Source organism: Hypomesus transpacificus, chromosome 9 (assembly GCF_021917145.1).
Source record: "Hypomesus transpacificus isolate Combined female chromosome 9, fHypTra1, whole genome shotgun sequence".
NCBI lineage: Eukaryota > Metazoa > Chordata > Actinopteri > Osmeriformes > Osmeridae > Hypomesus > Hypomesus transpacificus.
In genome coordinates, this window is record NC_061068.1 from 20,755,073 (window position 1) to 20,766,394 (window position 11,322).

General features: G+C 38.3%; 1 long non-coding RNA gene across 1 annotated transcript; it reads right to left on the bottom strand.

The window, feature by feature from the left end:
• Positions 1-1,010: 1,010 nt before the first annotated feature.
• LOC124471858 lies at positions 1,011-9,090 on the bottom strand. Its single transcript, XR_006956566.1, has 4 exons — positions 8,873-9,090; positions 7,016-7,168; positions 4,153-4,271; positions 1,011-3,265 (listed from the first exon to the last, which is right to left on the bottom strand). It is a non-coding gene; the product is annotated as an uncharacterized LOC124471858 (long non-coding RNA).
• Between the last annotated feature and the right edge of the window lie 2,232 nt (positions 9,091-11,322).

An 11,322-nucleotide genomic window follows, 5' to 3' on the forward strand; every position in this document is an offset into this window, starting at 1 on the left:
GACAGTAGGCTAGCTTAACCAACCAACACCAACACAACTAGTTCTGAAGTCACACTGATGTGGTCCTGGTTGCCTACAAATCTTGCCCAAGATGGTCCGCAATCTGGGCCAGGTAGTACCACAGGGCCTATCTGATCCACCCCAATGCTTGAAATATCACCTTTGTCATGCGGAATCCTCATGTATAGACCTTTCTGTCAACTGAGTAATGCCTTGGAGCATTCTCAACGTAAACTAAAATATTCTGGACTGGGTGACACTCCATTTGATAGGTGAATGTACATGTGTATTTGTGTTTATGGTAGTGTACTTTCTTGTTTCCTGTTTCAAAACCAATTGCCAAAGACCTGAGACATATCTAGTTTAGTCAACTTTTGAACTTAATATGCAATTAAATCCTTTGTTTTGCCATCAGGTAATTGTTTAGTTTTCATACCTTGCTCACAGCAATCTTATAATCCCCGCCTTCTAAGGCTTTTACACAATGGGCGCAACCCACTCTGAAAAACACACCGGTTCAATTGTTCCCTCCTTTTGCAGCTTCTAAAGTTTTGGTTCCACTTCCGTATTTACCTGCTTTGTACACCCAGGTGTCTCATAATGCCACTATGTGCTGTCATGTGCCTGCAATTTAAAATAGATGGAGGCCAAAGTTTGACTGCCAACTTTAGGCTCTGATGAATAACACCAGTGTTTGTTAGTGCTGCTGATAGCCCTGTAGTTCCATCAGACACATTTTGCCTGTCACTGACCTGACAAGCCCAGTGGGACACATTGGGCTTGTTTTAGAATGAAACTTGAAATGTACAATCATGAATGGTTTGGGTAAAAGGTGTCCTGAGAGGTATTGCTATGGTCTTGATAATGAGAACTAAGCACCAAATATGGCAACACTACAATCAACAAACAACAATTGATCACTGCACTGTACTGGTACTTCCCAAGTGTAAATGCTGGAAAATATAGGAACTTATTCCTAGAGTTGCATTTATAATGCTGGGGCTGGTCATTATATAGAAAGATGACTATATTTTGCCATTGCTAGCCATTGATAAATATGCTGTGTATTGACTTAACATTTTGTTAATATTAATATTATATCATTAAAATGACACATACCAAGTTTACCAATGGTGAGGGCATGTTTTCAATGTTTGAGATGAACGTTTCTTTGCCCACTTTTAAGATTTACCCTCCATACCTTCATTTTTCATCCGTAGTTTTTGTTGAGTCAGGCATGGTGTGTCTTTGTGTTATGTCTGCATGTATGTTATGTTATAAGGCCTAAATAACATTACAACTATTCTATTTTATAATAATCTAAAAGTTAACTTTCTATTCACTCTGACCACAATTGACATAAAACTCTTAAATATAGTTTTAGAGTGGTGATTTTAAAGGAATTGAAATGTATAAATACATACAAAACATGACAGTCTACATTTACACATAAAATGTAATGCTACATTTAATTTGCAGTATGCAGTGCACTCTGTGGGTGAACTCTGCATGGCTATGTGTGAGAGAATACCAGCTGTTTTGACTATGAACCCCCTGCAGTAGGATTGTGTTCCCATACTAACCTGCAAGGGTGAGACACTCTGGCACCAGCCTCAAAGTGCAACCATAGGGAGAGCCGTCTATTCCTCACTTTGCAAGCCATAGATGCCAGCAAGCCCAGCACTGCCAGACTGGCTACACTCAAACAGTATATATCATCGTTTTGATCTAACAAGACAGTAGGAGGAATTGATGCTGACTTATATAACTGGTAAAGAGACATTTCAATCAAAACACCTACTTTAATACTTTCAAAACAGGATTTTACACATTGGTTGTACAGGTATTTTTTTTGCACACTTTGTGTGCTTGTTATTACTTGTTAGAACCACAGCCTAATTGAACCACATTTGAGGCATACACAGGTAAGACACATCAATCTCCAGTCATTTGAAGCTGAGGTGCTATTTGTTGTGAATTTAAAAACTCCCTAAATTACATTGTAAATGTGGTAACCTAACTGTTTATTGGGTAGTTATGAAAAAAGGAGGCCAAAGAGTGTACTTCTGTGTGTCAATGAGGATCTTAGATGGAGACGATGACAAGAAACATTGTAGCCCTCCCGACTTTAAATGGTAACCTGGCACAGTAGCCTACATCACAGACCTCATGCATGCAGATTACAGTACAGAACAATTTGGAATAGTCCTCATAAACAGTTACTTTTGTGTTATTCAGAACTCTAATGAATAAAACCATGACTATTGGTCCTGACCCAGTTGTATTGTACTACCAATAGGGCTCACGCTAATGAAAGAAAAACATTCACAACTTGTTCCATAATTGACAAAAAACTTTTTTTTACTTGGTAAATTATGAAATATCCAGAAATAGGGTTAACTGCTGCTTCACTTTTTTGTTAGTTTCTGCTGAGAAAGGAGTGGACATTCTAAACAGAGAATTCTACAGCCCAGTGCCCTGGGATAATGTAAGTTAATTTGCTTGTAAGGTGAGATTCCTTTTCCTACGATTAGAGTCCTTTTCCTAAAGTGTGTATTGTTGGCTCCTAATAGTTATGTTGCACAAATCCCACATTAAATGCTTCAACCAACTGAAACAAAACTAATTGGTACTTGCAAACCAGTATGACTGCATTGCATTATGGACTGTCTTGGGGTGTCACATTTCAGGAGGCTGTTATACTCAATAGAAAGAATAATGAATATTCATGGAATTTACCAAAATTGTTGCTCCATCTTACCAAATGCCCCATCCCACTATTTAATCATGACAACCTCAACAGGCACGTGTCGGTTGTATTGAGTTTATAATTATACATTTTCAGACCTTGTTGACAAAGCTAACAAACCTCAAGTTCAACCCTATGACATCTGATGGAGAGTCACAGTCAGAATAACATATAAAAACAACAAAATGTAGACACTTTAGTGGATTATTTGTAACATGAACATTGTTTCAACAGGTTGCATTTGTATTTAAACATATCTGCTCTTTCATTTAATGTGCATAATCTCACAAAGAATCACAACACTGCAAGATTTGTCACATCAAGAATATAGCCAGAGATAATTTGGATCGGATAACAGCAATTGGATAAAAGGGTAAACAAACGCGAGAGTGTATTGATCTATAGCCTGAAATGTCCAATCTCACCCGTGGATCCTGAAGAAGTGGTTGCAGACAAATGGTCATCACCCCTTAGTTTCATTGCATTGATGTTTCACTGCCTTGAGATTAGTAAAGTCTGTGGTAAAAAAAAGAAAAAAAGTGACTGAGCTGCGGCCAACATTAATCTAATGACTGGTTTGTTAGCCGTAGTGTGGGGGCCAAAGTAATGTTAACCTACTGTAACCCTATCAGACCTCCCTCGCAGAGTTGTCATATGATGCAAAGATAAAAATGGGATTGTTTTATCTTTGTTTGCTTTGGGACACACTTCCCCAGCCAAGAGTTATTATTTCATGTGGGTAATGACTGGATAAATGTTCTGCCTAAACCATGAATATGGTTGTTTTACCTTGGCCTGTGAGGTGTTGTGTATGGATTCCTTCCATAATATGAAATAATGCTTCTAAAAGCAAGATACCTGAGTCTCATGGTGCTTGGGCACAGAAGTGGAACAGCCATTTATTAATGTTCAGATTACAAATTGCCATCCAAACATTTGCAAGCAGAAAAATGAAAAGAAATAGCATTAAGTGTGTAACTTGAAAATGCACATTATATTGAAACAGCTCAGTCCTAATGACTAAGCAATGAAAACAGACTTTGTCCAATTTATTTTCATTGTCTTTTGTGAATAGCATATTGCTATTCATATTGAATAGCAATATGCTATGAATGCTATTCATATTGAATGGCAATATGAATCATCTCATCATCAACTTACTGCACACATATCAACTATAGAAATACATTAGCTGTGGTTATTATAAACATTAGCACTGTTTTAAAAACATGAGCATACGATAATTGAGTGCATGTTTTTTAAATTGATGTTCGGTAGATGAGAGGTAGATGTTCAACCTCTTGTTGCACATTAACTAATCATTTTTATTGAGACATTCTCACAATGAATAAAACATAAAATAATATTGATTATAGACTATATTATATCATCATACTACAGACCTTTGATGGAGGGAAGACCTTGGGTTAATGTGTGATGGCCCCTGGGAGACCGTGGGAGACTTGTGAGAACGCGGAGCGGTGGATAAGCCCCTGTTCCTGTAGAACGTGTTTTCCTTTCTCTTGTGTTTGGACACACAGCAGACATGTGGAGGTTAGGACAACACTCCATGAGGAGCCAAAAGACTTATCCTACAAGTAATTAGGACCGGGGTCAAGTTGAGAGAACTTAAACCCTGTAATTCCTTTCAAATGCCACGGGTGAGGTAAGGCCCTACTTGAGATCCAGCATATCGTTCCATTCTCTGAGAAGTCAGTGGAATTGAGATGACAGAGTGGAGTTGATAAAGGAGCTGAGAGACACAAAACACACAATGTACGTAGCAAATGACTTATTTTAGGTTGTTAAGACAGCTCTTTTGAGGTACTATTTAAAGTTTGCAACGTTCTGTCATCTTCTGTCTGTCCCTCATTTTCAAAAGAAAATGCATTATTATCTAGAATAATCTGATGTTTGAATGGCCAGGATTGTAAGAAATATAAGGCTTTTCAAATCTTTTCACTTCAAATGAACACACTAACATTACTAACCGAACAGCAATGTGCACGTTGAGAGAAAGGAATCTTTCCAAATCTGTAAGCATGCTGACTTCAATTGGTCAAATGAAGGGATTGACTATATGGGTCAGATACTTCTCGGAAACTGTAACTTTCCAAAGTTAAATTACCTGAGATGTATGAAAAGGGTCAAATTAATTACTATTCTGATGACCGTTGATTACTTTTGTATTTTAGTGTTTCTAGATTGATTTTTGCAAACTGGTGGATAGAGGATCCCACATACATCTACCACTCTCTGGTATTGGAGGGGAAGAGTAACAGTTTACAAACAATCTGTTTACAATCTGTTACATTCACTCTCTAAAAATGTCTGCTTTGGGATTGAATGGTAGTTAACTGGTATGAGTGTATATCACTGAGGCCTTAATGACCCTCCACTATGTTTAACAGCAGAGAAAACCCCCTAAAATAGACTTGAACTTTGTTTACCTTTCCTAGAGTGACCCCAATGTTAGAAAAGTAGAAACCTTGCCATTGTACATATTTCCATGAAAGCTTCACAACCAGGTTACAATGATTGCCTTAGGGTCATTTTTGACCCTGCAGTTACAGTATATGAAACAATTTACACACCACAAAAACCACAGACACACACACACAAATTAAAATTATGTGTGCTATTGATTTCTGATACAGAAGCTGCAAATTACAGTACCCCTAGTTCTCTCTTTGTTTAAGTTCTAAAGTCAGTTATAACAGTGTCCACTGATTAAATTTAGTCTTTCTGCATTGCGAACAAGGAAAAGATTTGAGCTTTAAAATAAGAGAAAGCTGCTTTATTTTAGGGGGTTTGGAAAAAGAAGGTAATCTTTGACTAAATGTAAATTAAAATCTTTGACCCTTGGGACAGTGTATTGGCTGTCCATCTTTTTGAAACACTATGGCAGCATAGTATTCTTCCGATCATTATGAAATACAAAATTAACAGTCTGTTATTATCAACACACTTCGGAGACAGCACTTATGAACTTAAAGACAGATCAACCTCAAGTTTACCAGTCACTTTCAGTGAGGTTCAGCCTGGTGATGAAAAAAATATACGTACTTTTTAGGGGTAGACTATTCCTTTGATGGTGGCGCACTTAGAATACTGCATGTTCATGTGAGCCATAGTGGGAAAACACACAATATATTTTCATAGCCACAGTAGGCCTATAATGTTGACCTCCATCTCAACTTTGATGTGGCAAAATCCTAAAGCAAACCATGGAACCCACAACATGTTCATAAATCAGTCGTTCCAGGCAAAGAGGACAATATGCTGTTTGTAACCTGTCTACTGAGTCACAGAAAGATCTACGGGCTTGATTAAGTCAAAGAATCTGTTATACTCCTGAATTTACTTAATTAGTCCATCTGTTTTTGTGGATATTTGTTCTTGAACTCTTTGTTATGGAGTGTTTACGATGTCTGGAGTTAAAATAAGTTTTAAAACACACAGCAAAGCTGGTATTTGTGCAATTCCGTATCTGTCAGTGGATAAAGGCTATAGTAGTGAAATACATCTTTCTTATTGAGGTCTAGAGTCTACTGTCAGTATACACCATGCTTTGGTTTGCTACCTGACTTCTTGTTTGTCAGAGCTTGCTGTTGAATATACAAGCACAGATCCAATCTACCTGATATGACAATGTATTACTTAAAAGGTTGCTGCCAAGGATAAGCAACCTAAATATGGTGGATGACCAACAGACAATTGAATATAATGCAATACTGCCCCTTTTCAAATGTCATTTTGAGTTACATCAGTTATGGAAGAGACAATAGCCATAGCAGAATGTCATGTTTGCATGCAGTTTGTTGTGCCCTCTTCGGGGGAATGGTTGTGAATGTGGAAAGATGGATTCCATTGGAATTTAAGGGACTTGGAGTGGTCTGGAGGGAAATTGAGCCTCCGTTAGATAAATTGGAAATAAACCTCTGTTTCATAAAGATCCATTAGTTTTTATTGATGAGACTAATGTGTGTGTTTAAAGTGAATTAGAGGGCGGAGAGGCGACGCTTTAGGGAAGCGGGTGATGAAAGGCTTGCATTAATGTACACAGCGAAGGAACTGCTGGTTTCCATTTGCAGTAAACGCTTCCCCCTTCCACAATACACACACACACATGCATACTGTACATATATGCACACACACTCATTCAGTTACACATACCAATACACACATACACACCCCCTTACATACGTATATACACACGTGGTTCGCTCCTTTACCCCTCTGTACACATGTAAGTCATATACTAACCAGAGAGGGGCTTGGCGCCCAGGGAGAGCGGCTTGGAATTGCCCCCAAGAAACCAAATCCACTTTATCAAACTGCCAGATGTCACTCCCAATCTTGGTCCCTTGTACGTTGGTTTCTCCAGGCAGGAGGAAAGAGACATGAGGTCTGCAGCTACTGCCAGAGCCGAAACGATGACACAAACACTGGTGTGAGAAATGTTGAGATGAAGCCAACCATGGACTTAATTCTATTTGAGTTAAATGTTCAAACTATATTTTAGGTTGTTTTTGTTGTAAAGGTGTAATGTTGATTGATAACAGTAAAATAAAAATAATTTGGAGACGATAACTAGTTTGCAACATCAATTTCCATTTTCTATAAATCTACTGAAGGCAATTTGCTCAAGAGGCTAAAAAAGTTTAAAAACCTATTAGCGTTGTACCATTGGTAGTTAACTGTTACTTTTCATAATTTTTCATAGTTTTTGCTTGTCTCCATAAAGGATAATAATACACATTTGTGACACTTCACAAGCTTACATAGCGTATTACAAATCTGAAAGTATTAACATGCCCTCTAATTATAGATTAATAAGCAATAAAGCTTAAATCAACTTTTCACTTTTAAATGACTGCTAGAAATTCTCAAATCAGTGACAAATGATATACTGTACCATTAACATTACTCTTGGTAAAATGCACACCAAAGAGGTTTTTCTAGAAGAGATGCTAAATAATTCTTCAATACAACAGGGTCATGCTTACAGGAGACCAACCTAAGTAAACACTTTAAAAGTCAAACAACTTCCTTGACGGCTGGAGTGCCCTGCTAAGATTGAACAGGAAGTCAAAGGTAATTTGCCGTGAGTTCTGCCCAATCTCAGAAACCCCAGACATTGTGTCGTCCAATTAGAACAGAGGAGGGGCTCACTTTGATTTAGATAGATATGGAGCCAGCAGGTCACAGAGTTGAAATGGATTCTTAACGTCCCTGGACAGTTGTTGATTGAGTTGCTGGTGTACTGTATTCCGAATTGAGATTCTCGTTTTTCATTTTCAGGTCATCAACATGTTTTTTTTTCTGGTGTATTTTCTCTCATGTGTTTTACATAAACGAGCCGACCTTTATGTAACTCAAAAATCAAGTGCAAATGGGAAAGACAGAAAGAATAGTAAATATTTTTGGAAAACGAAATACTGTATTATGGGACCCAGAACAGCTTAGTTGGCTAAAGGAGGACATGCAAAGTATGGCCAATGTGTTTTCAATCAAGTCTACCTTTTTGCCATGATTATGTAACTAATTACATTTCAGGCTTTTCCATTGGGAAAATAGATGTTTTCAGACATGCATTTCCACGCCTTAAGTAGTTCGTTTTGCTTAATAGCTTCGAAGAGCTCCTTGATTGTGCAAACATCAAGCAGGTTTTACTTACATTTACATTTACATTACATTTACTTAATTAAATACAAAAAAGGAAACCGTTTTATTTGGTTGTTATCACCCATGAATTTGAGGGTAATGGGCTATCTTTCAGGGACAATTATATTTGTAATTTTTTCCCATTCTGCAATAACTGAAGTAAAAATATAAGTTGGAGAAGAAATGGATGGTAGATACCAATAGGATGTTTGTTTGGTCAATTTTTTTATCAACAAAGAAGCTGGCTAAGGTATTTGCTTTTCAGGCACAGAAAGCTCATTACACTATTATAGCAAAATTCATAGTAGTAGTATTAGCAGTATCTGGGAATGCATGATAAGTGCTGTTAAGGGAAGTAGTTTGTCACTTTTTTCGTTTCATACATAACAAACAGACATGTCATCAAGAACACTTGAGTAAAGAAGCAGCAAGTGGGGGTTGAAAGTAGTTCCTCACCTACACATTGACTCATTTCCCATCTTTCTCCCATCTTTCTCACTCCTTTACTTGGTCCACTCAGACATAGTGGACAACAGACAACAGTAAGCTTGTGCAATTTTTCCGTCATACACAGGAAGTGGTTTCTCAACCATTATCATTCCCAAGTTACCATGGGTAACATGGTGTTCCCGTACACCGTGTTTAGGAATCTTGTCCTCTCTCCCTTGTTTGTTTGTTTCCATGATGCTTTTATTTAAAACTTCAAAAGACCCCACCCCCAACCCCTGAACCACTGCCCCCGCCCTTGCCCCAGAGCAGTCAGAATGATTTGTAAACTTCAAACGACTAAGAGCCCCAGTCTAGTCTCCTCAGCTCATTTAGGTAATTCAATAAGCCAGCGGGGACAAGCGCAGCGGAGCACTGCTTCCCCCTGCCCCCTGTGCCCTGACTCCACTGACTGAAGCCTCTCTCTCCCCGGACTTTCCGGAACATATGTCTACTCTGCTAGATGGAGCTCACATAAAACTACTATGATGTACTAATTATGTTTGTTTAGAGATTTCAGGGTATTCCTTTGTGATAGACACGATGTAGATGCTTAAATATTGATATTCACATAGCTTTCTCCCTTTCATGCATTACTATATAACTTGCGACTGCATTCATAAACATTTCCAATCAAGCTTGTCGAGCAAACATTTATTAAGTAGGGTTTAGAATCCATGAACAACAGTAACATATGTGGGAATGTCTTCATATAAAACCATATACATTCATATCAAATTATTTCCTACTGCCATGATCATTTATGCGTAGGCCCTTGTTCAAGGCAAATATCTTCAGCCAAATGATGTGAAAATATCAAATTGGTGATTAATCCAAACAATTTGTGAGCCATAAGGGCAGGGTTTGCTGTTACTGTTGGGGGCCATTACATTGTTTGCTTCGTACTTGACAAGCTCACTCGAAGTTGTCTTACATTGATTTAATTTTCACCCTCCAACATTTTGTACTTTCATTTCCAGTTTGTGTCAGCAACTTTTGTTCAGATTTAATGTTGATGTACTTACTTTGAATTATTTTATATAAATACTAAAAAGAACACATGATGATATTGGTCATCTCCTGGCCATTTAGATTTTACTGTATTTTTATTGTATCTGCATGTTACAGCTGTATCGATATTTCCACTTCCAAAGCTAATAAATACCATATCCTCTCTGTTTTGCTTCACAAAATCATACTGCTGTTTCAACGATGAGCCATGAATTACAAAAATGTCTTTATAAAAGAACTGATGTCTGCTGGTTATCTGATTACATAAATGACAGTTGCACCAAAGGGGCTCCCTGAAGGAATCCACTCTGTAGCTATCACCAAGGAGGACACTGTTGTGACATCACTTTGCCTCCCCCTCTCAACCAATCATTTTTCAAAGGAGGTCAGAGCAAGTGGGAATGCCATGCTATCAGTTTTGGGTCACCAGTTGGGCTAGCTTGATGAAGGGTGGTGGAGTTAAAGAGAACGAGGGGGGATGGGGGTGGGTAGGCTGTAACAGATATCCGTCTGTCCCCTCGTCACTTGTCCAGACAGGAGGTGGCGGCAGGGCTAAGTAGGCAATGCAGAGACGGCCCGGGGCCCATAAACGCCAGAGGAGCATAAATTTTGAGCTTTATCAAAACCATGCAGAGACATGGTGGCCACTCCCCATGGCAAGCAGTCTTGGTATCTCAAAGCTAGACCTAATGTACTTTCAATGTTTTTCCATCAATCTCACAATTAGGTGACCAATAATATAGCAACATGCCTTAAAAATTCCAGTGAAGGATACAGTAGCATAGTGGACTGTATCATGTAATATATTGTTGTAGTACTTGTTTTGAACCATACCAACTGCTAACTGAATTCACCCTAAGAGAAATATCAATGTTATGAACGTTGTGAACATTACAAGGGAGAAATGCTATCATATGGAGGAGGATTCATTCAGGACTAATTAATGAAGCTGAAAACCAGTCCAATTTGTCCAAACCTGTGGATGGCAAGTGTCCCTTCATTGGCTTCATTCAGTCCCCCACCCCAACCCATCCCCAAAAGAGGCAGTAAATGGTGCATTTTATCTATTTTCTGTCAACCATGAAAGTAAAAGCAGCAGATAGTGATCAGTAAAATAGGACCCCCCCACCACCCAAAAAAAAGAAAAAGAGAAAAACAAACACTCCCATTTCCTTTAACAGTCCTTAAAAAAATGTCAAAGCAACATTTCTAATTCAATACAATTATAAGCCTTCTTCCACAATAAAGAATGCTGTCTTATCAGGTTATTCATGTCGAAATATCATCAGGTATACCATCCCACCAATGACACCAACCGCTGCTGCCACCCAGGGGTTGGGGACAGGAGGGAGAGTGAAGGGATTGCCTCTGAAAAGCAAAACAGTTCACAGAAAAGCTACATGTTTGCA